This window comes from Vanessa tameamea, chromosome 26 (assembly GCF_037043105.1).
Source record: "Vanessa tameamea isolate UH-Manoa-2023 chromosome 26, ilVanTame1 primary haplotype, whole genome shotgun sequence".
NCBI lineage: Eukaryota > Metazoa > Arthropoda > Insecta > Lepidoptera > Nymphalidae > Vanessa > Vanessa tameamea.
Genome location: NC_087334.1, coordinates 4296304 through 4317308, shown reverse-complemented (window position 1 = coordinate 4317308; position 21005 = coordinate 4296304). Strand labels below are relative to the sequence as shown.

Below are 21005 nucleotides of genomic sequence, written 5' to 3'. Positions count from 1 at the left end.
TTTTTTCGAAATCCATTAAAAACAAGACTTCGAAAAACTTTTTATTCTATAAACATTAAATAGTTTTCAATAACAAATGTAATTATAATTAAATATACAAAGAAACGAGTACACCGTCACGTTTATAAAGATAAATTCCGATTTGTTTTCAATATTTACATTGAAATTCGTGGATTTGAAAAAAAATTATAGAACGCGTATTCTAAAATAACTCTGACGATCTCGGAAACATATTGAAGGTTTAATTTGAGCTATAAAATATTAAGGGCAAATCGGTTATTGCGTTTATAAAACTGTGATTGATTTCCAGCTTAAGCTTCACATAGTTTAGTGAAAGACTAAACTATGTTGATGTATATTGGGTAATTTATGAATTATGCGAAGAGTTGGGTATATAGGTCATTACATATTATAGGCGATAGAAATATGTAATTTAATATCAATAATCTGTACAATTATATATTTGTTCATAGATATTTTGAAATAGATATTAAATATTTAATTGCACACATATATACTGTTGTTTACATAGAAAGTTTTTGTTATTCAAATGAGAATTACTTAATATTTTGCGGCGGAATCTACAAGGATATTATATTAAAATAAACAACTTAAAACATTAGTAATATAATTTATTGATTAACCAATAATATATGTACATAGACCAGATTTGACAATGTGTGTGTTAACTAATATCTACTGGTTATATACAAAGAGACATACATACAAGTTTCATAAAAAATATAGAAAAAGAATAAATAAAATTCATGGAATACATAAACGGATGCCAATTTGAAGAAAAGCCTACAAAGCCAGCGGGCTTTGTACAGGATTTTCAGGAAGCGTTTATGTGAGAGAAAATGAATTTATAAATGCAAGAAGAAAATGGAATTTTTAATAAGAGCTCTGGAAATGATAAAAGTTAATTTGTTCATTTTAAATGTAGCCATAAAGATTCTTTACCTTCGATATTAATTTGGGATTAATTGTGTACGTTTGCAAAATTTAAATATTTAATTGTTATTTTTTTTTATCTATAATCCTTTGGCACTGTAGCGATCAATTCATCGCTAATTAATATGTTTTCAGTCTCACGCAGGTACTCTTTCTCAGGATGAGTTTGAGTTTGAGTTTAAGAATCATTCTCGATAGCGATGACCTTTGGTGGCGGACACTTATGAGGCATTCATAACACTAAAAGTCACACTCATCATACGGATTTAATCTGCCACCTAATGTCATCTATCATCTAAAGAAGGCCAGTAAGTGTTCTCGGTTCCCTGAGATAACCTCAAAGCAAATGTTTGTAAGCAGAATACAATACAAGCACAAGCGGTACAACATCCTATGGTGGGCAACTTGGTAGCACATTATTCATACTGTATGTATTATCTTACAATAAAAATGCCTGTTGAGAGACGACCGGTATGTGGTCAGCTGTTCAAGTGGCTCGTTAACTGGTCGGCCTTTCTACTTTGTGCAAAAAACGACGTCTGCGGTAACGGTCGCGGATTCGATGTTTACATACGAGTTAAGTTTTAGTCGTAGTTTCTGCTTGTCTTGACTATATTAATATTACTTTACCTTGAATCGAACATGCAGACGTCAGACTTGCATTGCATAATGAATAATTTATTAATTACCTACATAATTAAAAGATAATATAATCTTATTAAGAATTCACCATTGGAATTACTATATAACTTCACACTTACTAGTTCAATACGTAGTATACTATGTATTATACTGTAAGTATTTATATGTTCCTGCTAAATGCTAGCTAATCTCTAAGAGCTATACGACAAGATTTTAATTATCTCACGTGATGTTTATATGTGTAGATCATACCTGACAAGTCAATTTTGAATAATTCCATTTAATCGACTGTACAAAAGTGCACACAAATTTTATAAATTTAAGCTCAACATGGTTCACGTGTGCGGCTTGCATTATTTTAATAGATGTTTGTCTGTGAAGTATTACCTAATCAAGCGTTAATCGCTTAAAACACTCACGTAGTAATATTGAACACATGTTCATGGAATACAAACGGACCCCATTGCACGGCACGTGTGTCGTTTTCCGTACCTGGTGCCAATCGTGGGAAGTTCACGCTTCACGGTCAAGGGAAACAGACTGTACCTACACCTTTATTAACCTATACAAACTATTTATATACTACGTTTGATGTAAGTTGGTTAATGTCATACGCGGTTATTAAAATAATAAAAAGATTAGTTTTTTTTTTAAATAGGTATATCTATTTTGTGCCAATAGTTTAGCTATAACATAAGTTACATTAATAATTTTCAAGTACTTTATGATTTCAGATAGAGATATATTCTAAAAGGAAAGTCCTGTTTACACTTCTAAAATGTTATCTTGACTATTAGAAAGCTAAGATGCATTAAGATAGTCAGCGGGCGTCAGTCAGTCCAAGGTCAAAGATGAACGACGCCGAAACACCAGACAAAACAAGATATCTATCATTTATATGCATTTCTTTATAATAAACAAGCGACCTGTCCCAGTTTCGCATGGAATGATATAGTATTCAATAAGTGAAAAAAAATATAAGAACTTGATCATTAGATCCGGAGACTAACCTTTACATACACACAAACAAATATTAGTATGTATATACTATATTAAAAGAATAATCGTGATTTCAGAATCCGGGTAAACACCACTTTTAAGTGCTGAATTTATATTAATAATATGTATATCTCAAGCCAGGAAGCAAGTGATGTGGTGGATTGATCTCCAAGCAAAGGCGAATGCCCAGCATTGTGATATTTTCAGAATGTTGCTTATATTATTTGTCCAACAGCCTCCAAAATTCCATCATTATTTAGTTATGTTAGTTCACTGTGACACAACATTTTATATACAGTAGGTATTATTTTACCACGACACTTTTTAAGCGCTGTATAATCGCTGTAAATTGACCTCGCTATATTTATATCTACGAAGAGCATACATTATGTCGGCTTAGTATCGATTATGCGGTGAAGTTACAAAATGGCGTTAAATGCGAACCAAGTCGATCTCAGCTTACTTCTCACTAATGTAAATAAATACGTTTTATATCTATACTTTAAATTCATTTGATAAATTTCCATTTAATTAGATTAGTCGCTTGACGTGTTAAGCAAGTTATATCCGCCATATTGGATTTTTTATGACATTTATGACACACTAGATTCCCAGACTAAGTTATCAGCACCTTTAGTCGAAAAATTGTATGTTTCTTAAGACTGATGGTTTTGGCAGTTTTTACGGCCTGCCTTACGTAAATCTAAATTGGGAAAACTGTTGCTGGTGGAATGGTGACTCGCCACATTATTGTTATGTATTGTAGTATGCACTTAACTCAAATTTTAGGCATTTTAAATGCAAAACATGACAAGCCTTCCACCATCGCATCACCTCTTCAATAGAGCAATATGTTTTATCCAACAAACTACAGACACACATAGACACAATAAAATTAAAATCTATGAAAATAAAATGAATTCCGTTTTCGAAAATATGCTTTCAAAGGTCAATCCTTGAACTCGCCGATAATCTATCAAAGAACACGGCTTGGACTAACGGTTACCAAATCGATGTTTTGCTTAAGAATATTTTTAGTTCAATTTAAGGCTTTTGAGTAACGGAACTTATGTTAGAGAAATTGCTTTGCAACGTTTCATAAATTTAATCCATGTTTAGACTATGCTTTAAAAAACGAATCAATTTAAAATATCTCGGAAGCAGAACGTATATTTGAAAGAGGTCTTAATTTATTTTGCTTCATTGCCTTTTCCTTACAGGACACAGTATTCTTTCTGAAGCCATTAAAAAAAGGCGGAGGTCTCAATTCTCCGCAAATATATATAAATCAGCGAGTGCCACATATTCATCACGAGAACTACGAAAAGACTAATGCGATTGTCTTGAAATTTATACAATTACTCCTTTGCTTCGTAGACGCTCCCAAAGATAAGATTTTGGAGCTTAAAATTTCAACTTCAAAGGAGAAGTGGGAGGCGTAACTTTGTATGAATTAATGATAGTAACTAGAAGTATCTTATATGTTATATATGTTCGGGGTAAAAACATTTTCTTTTCAATGTTAGACGATTTTATTAAAATACTTCCTATGTTTAACATGAATGTGTTTTCTTGTGACAATACAATCTAAGTATATAAGATGTTGTTAGATTTCTCTGAGTGCTATTCTTATGACGTCAGACATTTAATATGGCAGTTAATAGCCAGTAAGTGACTTTAGCTCTAACTGAATTGGATAATTCCACTAATGCACTCTTGTTAATCTTTGCAGCTAAATAATTTTAACATTTTGACTTGACTTCAAAACCAAAAAAAAATATTTGTTTACGAACATAGCACAATAATCGAATTTAAAAAATATAAAAGTGTAATTTAAAGTTACAGTCCGAAAATATCCCACTGCTAGGTAAAAGCCTTCTTTACCAATGCTGCTTAAAATTGGACACAAAAGTGACAGAATTTCGTCCGACGTTAAGACAATGCAGGTTCAATCATGATGTTCTACTCTACCACTGAGTTCAAAACTATTTTATACACAATTTAAGCAGAAGTCAAGATTTTCTAATCACTGGATCATATGAAATCGAAATTAGAAAATTATTTATATAAAAAGTAACTGACTAACTGAAGCTGCACTTTTCTCTACTGGGAAATATTGAATACACTGCGAACCCATCCTGTATGTTTATTTAATCTCATCACACAATAATACATAAGAACAGATGACATGTTTGAAAATGTTTTTAACTTGATTTGATATTCTGAATGAACGCTTTTAAAACAAGATTTGTTTAGACTGTTGGTGAAATAAAATTACTACTGACTTATAGGCACAAGGTTGAAAAAGAATCTTGAACTCAACCTCTGACGCAGCAGCAGAACTAATCGTTCGTCACGGTTACCAATCTGTAAACTATTATTTATTTAATTGTTTGGCTTAAAACAATTGGGAAATATTTTAATCAAAGCTCTATTCGAGTTTTTATAAGTATTCAATCTTCGGACACTAAAGACTCAAAGAGTTTTAATACATCTGTACCTAATAAAACCGTTCGGATACTTCAACAGACAAGAACTTAACCCAACAATCGGACTCTGTATTTCATTATTACCTACTTAAAAATTGTGTATTCTGATTATTTGATAATGATGATGAAAAACATTAGGACTCCATACTTCTGTCCACAATTTCAATAATAAATTGACGATATTGAAACTTCTCATGTATCAAAATATTCGAAGCGAAAAACCTCTCCCCTCGAGCTTCTCATGACTAACACTAGCAGAGCCTAGGCCACTTCAAATAGACCATTTACGACTGGTAAATGGTCCATTTACCAGTCTTCCTGCCTAAATTATAAAAAAATATATATTTCATACAGACGAAAAGATTAACGATCTTTAGTTAAAATAAGATCATAAACAATGACATAATTGTATCTTTAAAATATACCGGTATTATTAAAAGCGATTTATTTTTTCTGTGATTTAACTTTGAATGTTTATATATGAAAAAAAAAAACGAAATGAAAAATACGAGGCTGAATAGTACAAATATCCGCTATACTACAAATAAAACAAAACATAGCACCGACCACGTGTACCGATTCAAAAATAAATACACAATCATTTCCTCTCAATGAATATTAATATTAGGGAAAGGTGAATTGAACTCACGATATTCAATGTCAAAAACGTTTGCTTAAAGTCCCGATCGAATATATAATATCAAGAATAAAATATAAGTACAAAATTATAGTATGATAATAATTCGGATTAAACGTTAAACCTTATACGTTAGCTGCGTAAAGTTAAGCCTACACTACACCCCACAGCTGGACAAATGCATACTTGTGAAAAAAACTTATAGGAGCTTATTCTATGACGCTTATCCAAGGCATGTGATGAGAAACGATGTGAGAAAACCTGCAGTTCGCTCACGATGTTTTCCTTTTCACCGAATTATAAACACATATGATTATTATAACACAACCGGAGGCCAGTTATACTATTTATACCAATTACGATACGTTCTCAATTCCATTCCCACCATTCTTCACAACAATACTCAGCTAAATCGTAACTGGCTACCAATTCTACTCGTTTTTAACAGTTACAATACATCTCGATGTTATTCCGATCCAACTTCGATCGAACATTTTCATTTTACATATTGACATAATAAAGTATTTATTTATATAAATAAATAAGCTGATTTCATATAAACGTATAGGTTTGTTAATTATAAAGTTGAAAACCACACTCAAATTAATACAAAAATGGCGTATAAAATATCTTTGTGTATAGCACATAAGACAATTTAACACTAGAATAACTCTAGACAACGGCAGAAAGTGTACTTAACGGCGTAAATAACACTTAATTTAACAATGAACGCTATTTAAAATAAACATTAAACATAATAGTGAAATTAATTATCTTATAAATTAAATCACACGATAGGAGAAATTTTAACATGAACAACAACATTGTACGCCATCTACCGGAAATAGAAAGTATTAAACATGTTAAGACGCTTTCGAACTATTAAATATTGTTATAAGCATAACGATCCAAATTTATATTTCATCAGAACTGGGCTAAATCATTAGGTAATAGAAAAAAAATTACTAACATTTAATTTCTTCTTCTATTTCGATACACTGCCATCTAGCGGGATTTCTATGAATTGTCTGATCTGGGATCGATGTAAGCTTTCCCGACTGTTCCCGATTGTACGAGTGCCAAATCGTTTTCAGCGCTCGGATTTAGTTTGGAATAACAACACCCAACGCTTTCCTCACACAAATTATTCGTTATTTAAAAGCAATGCACGTATACGAATTTTCATGGTTGCGCACCTATAAAATTTTTTTAGGGGTTGATCCGTTAAATAATGTTGCGACTTCTTCGAATGCCAAATCAATGATGACAAAAAAAGAGAAATACTTAGTGTGTTTAACTCAACATCCTCGAATCACTTAAAGCCTTAAAAATGCCTGTATTATTTAAAATGAGTATAGAGTCGGATGGAGTATGCATCTGATTATGGGAATTTCAATCATTTTAGGTAGGGCTTTATACAATTTGTACGGGTAAACATATATTCTACTGCAAACCAGCAATACTTAGAATTGTTGTGTTCTGGTTAGGAAGGTGAGAGTAAGGAATGGTTATATCTTACGGCGCCAAGCCGATAAAAAAATCTTTTTTTTAAATAATAACAATAAGATTATGGATTATATTTAAATGAACTATATATAGAGGAAAACTATTTTAAGTATATCATTACAACTTAATATGAAAATAAAAGCAAGGCAGGCAATGATGCTATTTATATGACACAGGTGACACAGGTGACACAGGCTTGATCTGGTACAAATTACATACTCACATAGAAAGTAAATACAAAATTATAAAAAATCAAAATTGAAAGTCGTAGGTTTGAGTCTTAGAAGCAATCATTCGGTTGATTAGTTTGACAAAAAAAGGTCATTGGATGGCCTTGTTCTGACTTTGTTAAAAAGTATAACTAAATCAGTCAGAAGAAATCTCTTTTTTTCATATTCATATAATCATCACAAATTCTAATATTTAGCCGAGATTGCCGGATTGTTAGGTCACGTGAATATTAATGAAGACTACAATTTAAAATCAAGACAAACACCTCTTAATTTTCCTGTGCTTTATAATTTACCTCGTGATTGATGATAAACCACTCGCCTGCCGTTACTATCTATAGTCAACTATTGTGTATGTTTTGTACCGATGTGTTTTGGTTTGAAAAGTGAATCGCGAAGAAGCCAATGTAATTACAAACACAATGGACAGTATATCTTCGATTCACACGAGCTGGAGATGATTTGACCACTCAAGAACTGACTGAGGTTAACACTTTAAATGATCAATAGCTGATATATGACTTCTTTCCATCAGGTAGCCGCTTTTCCGAAAATAAAAAACAACGGATGACAAATTGAAATTTTAGAGTAGTAATCTGTGTCTATTCAAGATTTTTAAGCAGTATTTGCCGTATACGTCATTTCTCCGCCTACGCACAAAATTACAAGTCTTGGACAATTTATCATAATTATAAAATAATTAAATATTTCCTTTTTTGAAACGGAAAGAAAATAAAACAATAAAAAATATATGACTGAACTAATTTAAAAGTCAAATTCATTCTAATCACCATTTAAGTTGGAAAGCAATAAAAAGGTTTAAAAAAAGTTAATAATTAATCAGAAGATTTCTTTAAAAGCCAAATATAAGATTAACTATACACATCAAAAAGAGCGATCTATAATGAATTATACAAATCGTCATAAAACAAAACATAAAATCAAGGCAATCCATTAAGATTTAAAATCAGCCTTATAAGACCATCACATAAATTTCTAAGACAAAATGCTAATTTACCGTTAGTTGATTGGTTGCGATAAAATTGGTATTTTCTGATTGGTCAATGAAACAAAACCAATAATAATTAATATATATTTTATTAATCAAAAAGAACCACTACATAAGCACTTCCAAAGTCCTTGAAAGATCATTTTTTTGTCCAAGAATTTTAACTTCCTCTGGTGAAGATCAGATGAACGAGGAACCGATATAACCAGAACCAAAAAATCTGGTCTAATCGACCAGAACGAATTATAAAATTAAAAAAATAAATCTTTATAAATCTTATATGTTCGTCTCTCGATATAAATAATATAAGATTAAGACATTATTTAACAACGCAGATCAAGATTATTCTGATAATTATATCTATACCAAAAAAAAACATTTAGAGCTGAACTACGTAACTTAGCTTGTTAGAAAAAGTAAACGATCAAATGTACGATTTTCCAATCAATGTTCGCGTCAATCAAGCAATTAAAGTCATACTGATTTACTCGCATAGTTTAGAACTAAATACTTTAATAACAAAGTCTGGTGTCTTGGTAACGAAAACTTTCAATTGAGTCGAACTAAAAATAGAGTGAGTTACTTTCGTACTTTAATTTTATAGCTCCTCTCACTTCTTTTGAATATTTCTCTATAGTAAATTAAAGCTTGTACACGTGTATTCAGGAACTATGAGAAAACTACCTTAAATATATAATAAGAGCCTTATTTGCCGAGAGTGTCATAATCGTAATGAAACAATTTACTTAAAAAAATTAAAACTCAGCTTCAGTACAATCCCATAAATGTCTCATCGATGGAACCTCTCATCTTAAGGATAAAGTTTGCTTATTTCGCCCACCACGCACTATTTTAGTAGAGCACCACTGCAAGATTTTGGAGATAAGTATATGTGGCAGCGATTGAACTAACAAGTTAAGATTTTCTTCCGAGTTTTCCTTCACCATTAGTGGTGAAAGAAAACACGGTTTATGAATGCACCTAACTAAATGGTGCATTCATAAACTTAGCTTTTATTAATTCATAAACAAAGCTTGATTTGCTTTAATTCGTAAAATTTAAACATTAATGACTGCTCGGAATGTCACTCCTTTAATAAGAGCTTCAGTTTATTCATTTTCGAGATAGAAAATACGACATACTCACGCACTAGTTCAGTTGATTATAATATGGGGCGAAATAATATTTGTAAATTACCTGTGAACAAAAAAAAATATAATTTAGAAAAAGTCGCTCATTTTCAAAGTCTAGTCAACTGCTCAGCAAAACTCTCAGTTTTTATAACGATAGTAACCACTGACCAACCTTACTAAATCGGGGCCACTGTTGAGTATTACAAACATCAATAAATAAATCAATAGAATTTGAATTCAGGAACTTGGAATCTGCAGCCATATTAGCAAACCACTTGAATTCATCATTCAAAGAGGCAGTGAGTGTTCAATTACAGGGACAACGACATCTTAATCTGTTTGATTGTTTTTAAATCAAAAACCGGTGACCATTTATAATGAGGTTGATTTTTGCTCGTCTGAATTATTATTCCTAAAAGCCACGATTACAAATTTAATAGGCAGTAATTGCAGAGTACCTACTATCTACAGTATTCTTAGGTTTCGTCAGACATAGATACGTCACTGTTATAGCTTTATAAAAAAAAACGATAAAATAAAAAGAATATATATGGCATGATGTAAAACCAGTAGTTCACACGTTTCTTTATAATAAAATAATAATATTGCTTTTGATTATCATAATCGATACCGCCAATATGTAAATGAGATTTTGGTATTATAAAAAATATTAATTTAAACATAGGTATATTACACGATGAGATATAAACTACTATTGATGCAAATCATTTAAGTACATAATCGCTTTCATTATGAATTTAATGCATTCCCTTATTATGTAAGCATAATATCATAAAATCCAAGGATTATCTTTGTATATATAAAAATAAATACATTTACATACAACATATCTTTGGTACCGTCGTTACTTCTGATTTTCCATAACACAAGTGCTTTAGCTACTTACATTGGGATCAGAGTAATGTATGTGATGTTGTCCAATATTTATAATTTTTTTATCTATAACAAGTAATGAATATAATGAATCTTTATTTGTAAAACTGTGTACTCTGATTGAGAGTTTGTCCAGGTTATCTATTTAAGATCTTCAATTCCAAAAAATGCAATTCAGTAAAACAATTACCAGCAAAAATAATTCAGAGGTACACTTCACCTGATTTGCGCTTAAAATGATGAACTCCTGATAAAAACACTTCCTAAACCAAACCAGAGTGATAGACCTTAGTTCAGTTGTATTGTCGCGTGACTACGACCCTGACCTTGGCAGCCATAGAATAGAAGAATAATTTATAGCGGCAATAAAGAATAAGGCAGCACTTATATCATAGAATCTGGAAGCGAATAGACCGTGTGTAAAGTGTCACCGATGAATTTGAAGGTTACATTGTGATACTTTATCACATTCATTTAGGAACACGAGACAGTTACAGATCTAGATTATATGTTATAGCTAACTTTGAAAATTTTTTTAGTAACGTACTTTTTGTGTTTGTTGTTATTACGAGACAATCGTTTATAAAAATAGCACTACTCGTGTTAACGAAATTGAAAGAGTAAATATCCTTAAAAATGAAGATAATTTCACGAAACGATATGACTTTTTCAATTTTATATTTTTAAAGTTGAATTTGAGAAAATATCAAATATTCTTTCGACTTCTTCGATCTCGAATGTTATAAAATTTGCTCTTTTAAATCCAACGTAATCTAAAGAAAATCCATTTGCAATATGGGCAAGTGAAAGTTCATCCTTTGAAGATTATGCCGTCCGTCTAGTCTAGACTACTAAATATCTAGTCTGGCAACAAGTGATCAGTATTCCAATGCCCGTATCCTGACTGTGGAGTCAGTGACTAATGTTCGCAGCACATCCGGAAAATCGATAAACATATACGCTAATGGATTTTTTGAATTAAAGTCATATTTTAACTTTATTAAAACCTGTACTACTTACAATTTTAGTATAAATATCCATTAAACCACTAAGCACTGAATATTCTAATTTCGGCATGAATATTTTGAAGGCGTTAAGCTTTAAAATTAGGTTACGAGCGTAAATATTCTAAAGCGACCAAAAGCAACAGGTGTTTACGACACTTCCATCGAACAGGCAGATTAGTGAGATATTATCATGACAAAGGCAATGCTTCGTAATTTCAGCACAACCTATATTGTGCTTACAGGAATACTGAACGCTTTGTGCGTCATGTAACCCTCAGGACGAGGGCGCATTTGAACCGGCTAGCTATTCAAATCCATAGATGGAAGAACCTACCACTAGAGCTATTGGTGGACCACTTGCTTTGAGCCCTTTAGTGTAACTTGTTGCGTGGGGAATCAATGTACAAAATGCAGGCTCATTTCGTCAAACGTAAAGGCATCGTGAAAAGCTTTTCAAGATGCATAAAAAAAGAATTGTACGTGTAACAGTCAACTTTAGATAAATGTATGTGCATTGTAGATTTGGTGGTTTTCAACATGCATGTTTTTGTAGTTATTTTTTTTTAAAGCATAACATTGTTTTCCATCTATGAAACGAATTATATAAAATATAACAATATATATTATTTAACAAAACACATTTTTTAGTGATATTTTTTTAAATAGGAAAGAAAGTATTGTAGCGACAATCAGAACATACCATATCAGAATTACCAAATATTCCATGTGAAATTAAGCGATACAATCCATGATAGATTTATGCGTAGGCGCCACTCCTGTATCTGCCCTCATAACCATTATAAGGCAGTTATCAATTCAGTTCGTCCAATACAAACAAACCATAATAAACGAACAATAGCACCCCCCACAGAGGGCTATCGTTCCTTATGGAGGGGAACTGGACAGATTATATTCCCCATTGTCCGAAAGCGAGAGGGTGGTTTAATAGTGCCCTGCGATTTCCTGCAATATATTTGAGCCGCATGTTTATAGCTTTTATCCTAAAACGTTTCGTCTATACAAAGTCGAAATGCAATGGCTTTCAGGTTTGTATCGTGTTCCATTAATAGAAGCATTTGATTCAAAATCGAAGGAAATGTGATATTATAGATATCTGTGGCAGGACATATACTAATGTTTACATTCCTATTGAGGCATATTCGGTTAGAGGATAACATACAATTCTGAATACAATACAACAGGTCATCAAGAAACTCTACACGATGGTATGTGATCTAAAAGTGCGTTCATAAATAATCCATAGTATGCCCTTGTAGCGAGACAAAGCCGTGGTTGTTATGGCAGTATACCTAAGTAGACAAAGAGGCAGACAGACAGACAAAGGCACGATGTGCGGTCCCTTGGATGTGTGCCAAGATCATTTAGAACATGAACACGTCATCAAACGGGTACTTAATAATCGTTGCTGTATCTTAATACGTTCAATCATCTTTTACATATTTACTACTTTTCATATTGTTTTTTATAATGCTATTTATGTCTTCAAGTGGTTACTTGAATAGTTGTTGTATCAACAAGATTTGATAATTTTATATGCTTGGACAAAAATTCTGCTATCTTTGAAGGTTATAAAATATGCAGGTTTTAAAAATTGAACCATATTATATATCCATGCTGAACTTAACTTTAAATAATGGTTTAGTGTTGTCCGTTCTCCTTATCATTTAGGCTAAATCTTTTGCTGATGTAATTTTACTAAAATACATTGTAACGAATTTACATAAAAATAATAATATTTAAATCGTGGGCTTTTCATTTACAGAATTATAAAATGTGTTTTGTGGGTTAATTAACACTAAATAATTTATATATTTTGGGTAAATAAAAAAACTCAACGAAGCCATCACACGCATTCCACATATATGTTAAAGTCGGGGTCACAAAATATAAACACGACGCTTCAATTTTTTCATAGAATCATGCCGTTATTTAATTTTTTCCGTCCCGTGGGAAAAGAGCATCATGTTCCATCTCTCTTCATATTTCTGACACATTTTAATGGGATGGCTGCCCTCCCCGCCCCAATTACTTACGATAGAATGGGCTCGTTACTCATAAATTGCATTTCACACTCATTTAAGTTGACGTTTTATGTGGGTAGTTTACTAGTGTATTGTAGACTGTTGGAAATTAAGTAATTCATCGTTAATAATTCTTTGTATTATTATAGTACGGCTAAAAAGTATCTATTCAAATTTAAATACTATTAAATTTATTTTTTTCACACGCGAGGTGTTATGTCTGTTAAAATTTGAAAGCTTACATAAAATAGATGCGCAATAAAGTAGACAGTAAAGACAAAAGCGTCTCATATAAGATATTGCCTGCGGAGCCTGCCAAAGTGCCAGCACAGATCGTCTGCCTGCCAAGCAATTACACTAAGGGCCCTTCCAGACGTGATGACTTTTCAGCTCCGTATTTCTTGGCATTTTGGCTTTAATAGCCAGTATTACCTAGCTTGAAACTATTTACAATTTTAGTAAACATTCAAATATTTTTGCGTTCTAAGAGTCTAGAATAAAAATTTTAATTGTCATCAAGAAATTAAATTAGAAATCATCTTGACTTTATTTATTGCAAGAACAATGCTGTAATTTTTACGAGGTCAAAGAAAATGAGATTAAACTATGAACAGCGTTTCGTTAGTTGGAACAGGCGGTACTGTATAAGAAACATCGATGTTATAATACAGAAATCAGATTTAAAGCAATAGACTAATAGTGATCCATAAACCATATCCTGTTCGCAGATTCTATCACGTATCATGTGTACAAGCTCTTATAACTATTAAATTATCGTTTTTATAACAGCGAGTGTGTCGTAATGCGTTTAACTACTACGTAGGTTTACATTAATTGCGACGCATATGATAATGTTCACTTCCTGCATATCGACTAACTTTTATGATTCACTCAGAAACGCATTAAGTACATTATATCGTTCGAGTCACGTGGTCTGGTAACGTGGCGGGAACACAAAGGGATATTATTATATCAGACGATAATATGCGGTTTTCATTGCATTATATTATTATTGTTTAGTCGGTTGAGTTTTTAAATGAAAAAAATGTACTTTGTAACAAAGACTTAACTATACAACATTAATTTATAAGACCTCCTTGATCAAACACTGTAATCGCCAGCTACGGAAAAAAATCTCATCGAGATGACACGCGTGCACATAATTCAAGGTTTTTCTACCAAATTCTTACTAGTAAGTAAGTACTTCAAATAAATCTATCGAAGAATATTTGGTAACCATTTCGATTTGTTTATCGTAATTTCTAAACTTGAAACGAGACTCTAATAAAGCTTAATTGAATTAAAAATATGCAAACAGTTTAAACAATAACATTAGCACAAAAAGGCGGTGATAACGGTACTTGAGCCAGTTTTCATTGGACACCTTTCGTCGAAACTTTGGTTCAAGGTGTTTCTTCGACCAGTTTGTGTAGATCAAGGTTAGTTCAAGGCGCTGGAGAAACTCGACCTCCCGATTGAAGCATGTCGCTTTACCATTTAAATAATTACAACCATTACGGTATCAACGCAACTCAGATAAACATTATATCTGACACTATGCGCTTCTCACTAATCTCCTAACGACGGATGTTTGTTAGTAAATCACGGCAGATCGGCCGAACGAATCTGAATGTAATTTGGCACAGTTTGCCGGATTAGAACTTAAGGTACTTTTTATTCCTTACACTTGCAAGAAGAAATTTTAACTATTCATTAAATTGTTAATACGTCACCTACCTATGGGGATTACGATGTTATGTCCATTGTGCCTGTAATTACACTATCTCATGCCCCCTTCAAACCGAAACAAAGCAATACTAAGTATTGCTACGTGACGGTAGAATATATAATGAGTATTGGTACCTACCCCGACGGGCTTGCAGAACCCTACCACATAGTAAAATGTTATTATTGTTATTGTTGTAAATAAAATGAAACACATTAATGATAAATCATGTACTTATATGACAAAAACCATGCCGAATTGATTTCTATCAACTAATTAATTATCAGCCAATCACAAAATTGATTTGGTTTCGATTAAACCTTTACTATCTTAGAACACCGATTCCGAAACATTCACGTAACATTTCGTAATATCTTGTAAAAATCAGTTGGTTAAAGTTTACCTCAAACAAAGATGGTATAAGTTAAAAGGAGCGGTGTATAAAAATGTTGCAATAACACTAACTTTGGGCGAAACTGGAAGATTTTATCTCAGTTCCCTAAAGGCGTTACATCACTCGGAGGCATCTTGATAATGCATCTTGAAATTTATTTTGGAGAAAATCGTTTTAAATTTATAATCATTAAACGTAAACAACTTTTGGAATAAAATGATGGTTTTTTTTGGATATGCATATCAATTATTATTAAAAAAGGATCCAAAGATTGATTAACTTATATTTAAAATATTATATACAAAGAGTTTAAGGCTTTTTTTTAACTATGTGTCGTTACTTAATCATTTATTATTGCTTAACTTAACTTGAAATTATAACAAATTTGACACAGTATACAGACATCCATCTAATAAAACAGAACAGAATTTGGCGACCTCAACTAAAATGGTATATTTTATCAAAAGTATTTTAAAATTCGAAAAATCCGTACGACTTCGAACCGACGGAAAAATCCATCGAAAATAGAATCGTTTGACAAAATTAAAAATATATACTAAATACAAATTCCAGTAACGACATACGAATGCGATGATTTTATTATTAAATCGTGTACAAAATTATTATGTATTGTTTTCCGTCGACCCTTCGCATCCTTTAATAACAAAGGATACCATCAGACGCTTCTACGAAAACGACGTCTGCGCATGAGCAAACTCATAAAAAAAATTCATTTTAAAATAGACTTTATTTCTATAAACTTAAAACACATTTCAACATTTTTCTTACAAGTGTCATTTGTGTCATAACGAAACAGCTTAAGTTTTTAAGCTACGTGTTGTTAAACTGACTGAAGCAAAAATTAAAATAAATTCATCTGAACGCTTTTATAACTTTAAAACTAATTTGAGCAATTACAGGAGTTGATTAACGATTAAAATAAATAGTCTATCTACTCTAAATTCTCTGTTACAGAACGAAAATGTGTCTAGTTGTAGGTAAAATATACCAATAAAATTAGTGGACGGAAGGGCATAATTTTTTTAACAAGACATTAAATGTCGGGTCCATTTTAAAGAATACTATAGTATGGAAACAAGTTGTGTGTCGGTAGCCCATCGGTCGATATTGATGACGAATATAAACTGTTTCATACACCTTCACCTTTGTTTTTAAATACGTTTAAAAGCTTTTGTTTAACTTGATCTATTTGTTTTTTCTAAGACATATCTTGAACTTTGTTTGATATAAATATAATGTGTTTTATTAATATTTTCTATTATACACCACAAACATAAAGTATACCATAAATACGGAAGAATTGTAGAATAAGGCGATATTATCACTTATTTGAAATCATGCTTAAACCGCTGAATTGATTTAGATGAAATTTAGTGTGGAGATAGTTCGAGTCGCGGAGAAAGACTGAGGTCACTTGTTTTAATTCTAAGCTATAGCTACAGGTCAAGACGAAGGTTCAACTAGTACTAATATTAAAAATGCACAAGTGTGTTTATTTTTTAGCCTTTCGCGTCTTAACTAGGAGCTTATCATCATGATATTTTGCATACCTAACACATGCGAGCGAAACCGCAGACGGGAAATAATTATTAATAATTATGTACATATACAAAAATTCAAAAAAACACACAATTTACAATTACACATACAAACGCTATGAAACGGTCATGGAATCTATTAAAATTGGTACAGTATATCATTTTGACTAATCCAATAACCATTAGGGTGTGGGATGTGCCCCCTCACATTGATAAATCAACAAATTCAATCTACCAGCTCTATGCCTCGCTTGGCCTCGGTAGAAATATTTATGTCATTTGCTATTGAATATGCAAAATAAATAAGGTATTTCCTGTACCTTTATTGCATTTATATTTGTAACAAATGTATTATTAACATTGAATATTGAAAATTATATTTTTTTGTTCCATTTTAAAACTACTTCAATAAATAAAGAGTTTCTTTGTGTAACGTAAAATCGATTACTACGTTACATGAAATAAAACCGACTCATTGTAAGCTTCAATTTGCAAAGGAATCAAATTGTTCCTCAGATTAAATACAATTTTATCATAATTTATTATAATATAGGTAACTTGGATAAAGTCAGCACAATACACGGAGTCGAGGACTTTAAATCTTATAAAACTGTCGTGAAATCATAGCACATAAATCAAGATAAATAATTATTATTGTTATTAGTTAAGTACGTCCGTCCGTACTAGCACGTAAAACGAAAATAATTGAACATTTTATTTATGGATGAAATCTGCAACAATTGCCATATTAATATATATCAAGTACCATTTACATCTGATAAACAAATTGAGAGCAATCATTTGATATTACATTGCTTCATGAAAACTATATTCCACAAGCAATGCGTTTTCTCTAGTCTACCAAATTCATTTACTAGCGATTAAAATCTTGATGACAATCACTATTATGATTAAACGTATCTACATTGTCGTCTAAGAGGTCAAATGTATAATTCGATTTAACTGTCTTTGTTGTCTCGTTGGCGAATTAGCGAAGTTCCTTTCTCCGCTCTTTTCATTATCAGTTGCATTTTTTGCTTTCAAGGTCTAAAATGTTCTTCACATTTGCTCTTTGTAAAGGTGCGTTTTCACTGGAATAGTTGGCAATTTTTCAGAAAACAATCTTTTGTTTATACTAGGAATTGAAATCAACACAGAAAACGCTTATTCATTTGATGTTTACCGCCAAAAATACAAAGATTATTATCAATATATATATGTATGTATATGTTTACAATTTTGAACTACTTAAAGTAATTTTGTTTTCAACTTTCCATTCGTGAAAACTCACATTAAGGTAAGGTAAGATCAGACTAGAAACTCGACGTGGATTTCGAAAGTGAAATTTAAATATCGACTTTGAGGCGCTATATAAATTTTTACATCATTTAATTATCATGTTTATATCAAATTTTGTTATTCACACTTCTCACTCGAGATTTCGCATATACATATTTTTTTATAGAAAAGCCTACCGTTTTGTTTCGGTGACGTATCGATTTTAAACCTAAAGAAATCAAATATTACGTTGACTTGAAAAAAATTGTTTGTTTGTTTCGTTTTCTTTAAAGTCGAAATTTCTTTTCGATAATATCGACTTTTATGACGCACTAATTATTATTTATATTTAAGATCAATACGTATATCCAAGAAAGTTAAAATGTCTCATTTAAAACAATTTTAATTCGCATTATATTGCCATCAATAAACCGTTTCCCAGACAGATACGTGATTTAGTTCCGTCGACTATATGATTATCTGTTTAAGTACTGATTTGAACTCAATACCTCTTTAAAAAAACGCATAAATAATTTTATTGACATTCGTTCTCTACTATCGTTTTCGTAAGAGTATTAATGTAACGGTACTTCATGACATGAAATACTAAGATATATATTATGATACTAATCATTTTCACAAAGCAGGTTATTTGATATAGGTGGTAGTCAGATGAGCAAATGGACCTGGTGGTAAGTGGTGGTGGTAAATATTAACCATTTCTTACATCCTCAATGCGTCATCAACCTTGGGTACTAAGATGTTATGTCCCTTATACACTGGCTCACTTAAACTTCAAACCGAAACACAACAATAGTGAGTACTGCTGTTTGGCGGTAGAATATCTGATGGGTGGCTGGTACCTACACAGAGGGGTTGCACAAAGCCCTATATAATAACAATAACAACAATATAACCAAGCTTTTTATATATGTACATATATACAATAACTAATCAAAATAGAGACTAAAAGAACTGTTTTCTTTGCGTCACATAGAACATTAATAGTATGCATATAATTATCAAATTAATTACTAAACGAGATTTTCTTTCTTTCTCTGTTAATGACACAACCATTTATCAGCATATTCAAATAATTTCCCCACTCGATGCTAAAGATTACGTGGTGCATTATAAATGGTTAATTTAAAAAACAATTAAAGGATTTCAAATAAATAAATAATGACGAAGCTGCAATAATCATTATACGCATATCATCTCTCAGTATCAGCATAGATATGCCACGAACAATAATATAATTTCGATTTTATTTTATATTAGTTTAAAGCTAAACTACTAACTAAGTACTTGTGTAATTAGTTGTTTCATTACGAGCCTATATACTAATGTAATACTGTTGTATGCTAACTTTCGTTCCAATTTAAAAAAGAAAATATTTCAAGTACGGTCAAAAAATTCCTCGAACACGAATGAATGTAATTTATACTTTATTTACAAGAGCTAGAGATCAATTTCAGACGATCATCTCAGGTACGGTCAACAGTGTTATGTCCGATATGATTATAGTACGGACAGCAAAATAAACCGGGTCAATGCCCTGTAGTAATTGGGCATGAGAACAATAGATCAACTCTAAGCTAGATTATAGCCAGGATCGAGATAAACGATCACGACTTAGCATTAATCACGGCTAGACACGATTTTTAAACTACCATTGTACTGAGGCTGATATTTTTTATTTATTGATTCTATACATTCGAGATATATAGTATGTTCAATAAAAACACTTTAAAACATTAAGTTTCAAGGCTCAATGCTACAAGCAATACGTGCCAGCTCACGATTTGACAGATAAAACTCCGATTCGATTTTTGAAAATAGAAAATAGGATAACGTTATTCCTACATTTGCTCTTTGTTTAGCTTTAACGGTAACTCGTTGCGCGTCTTTTCTTAAAATTTATTTAAATAAGATACATTTTAGTAACCTCCAACAGAGATGAGTATAAGAGTGCTCTACTAAAAGTTGTTAAATATACCTACATATTCTTAAAGTTCGTGGATGTTTTCTTTAAATAAAAAAAATACTTAAAGTAGCGACACTCGTTTAAATTCGGTTAATTGTTTTATCTACTTGAACATCTCGGCTCTTATTGAAGTTCTTAGAATGAATTCCACTAATAAATAATTTAGCAGAAATAAGAACATTACATTACCTTTATGAGGATGGTAACTAACAAGCAATTACTCAACAATTTTCATCAGATAACGCCGAGTGGGGCAATGGGAGATCGAACTGGGCTAATGCCTTCCTAGCGCTACGAAACCGAACCAACCAGACTCACATCTTGTATCCGAGTCTGTCTCTACTTTTGGTGAAATCCTATTGAATTTGATTCAACACAAAGTTTACACATTTTTTAACTTTTTCATTTAACAGAGTAACATTACTAGATTCACGGATATATTTTATATGTATGTATATGTTTAACTGAACATTATTATTTTCTGTATATGAAGATTGAATAATATTACTAATATATAAA

General features: G+C 31.5%; 1 protein-coding gene across 1 annotated transcript in view; it reads right to left on the bottom strand.

Moving 5' to 3' along the window:
- LOC113393351 (dual specificity tyrosine-phosphorylation-regulated kinase 2) overlaps positions 1 to 21005 on the bottom strand; it is a 158953-nt gene that overhangs the window by 54534 nt on the left and 83414 nt on the right. The window lies entirely within an intron of this gene.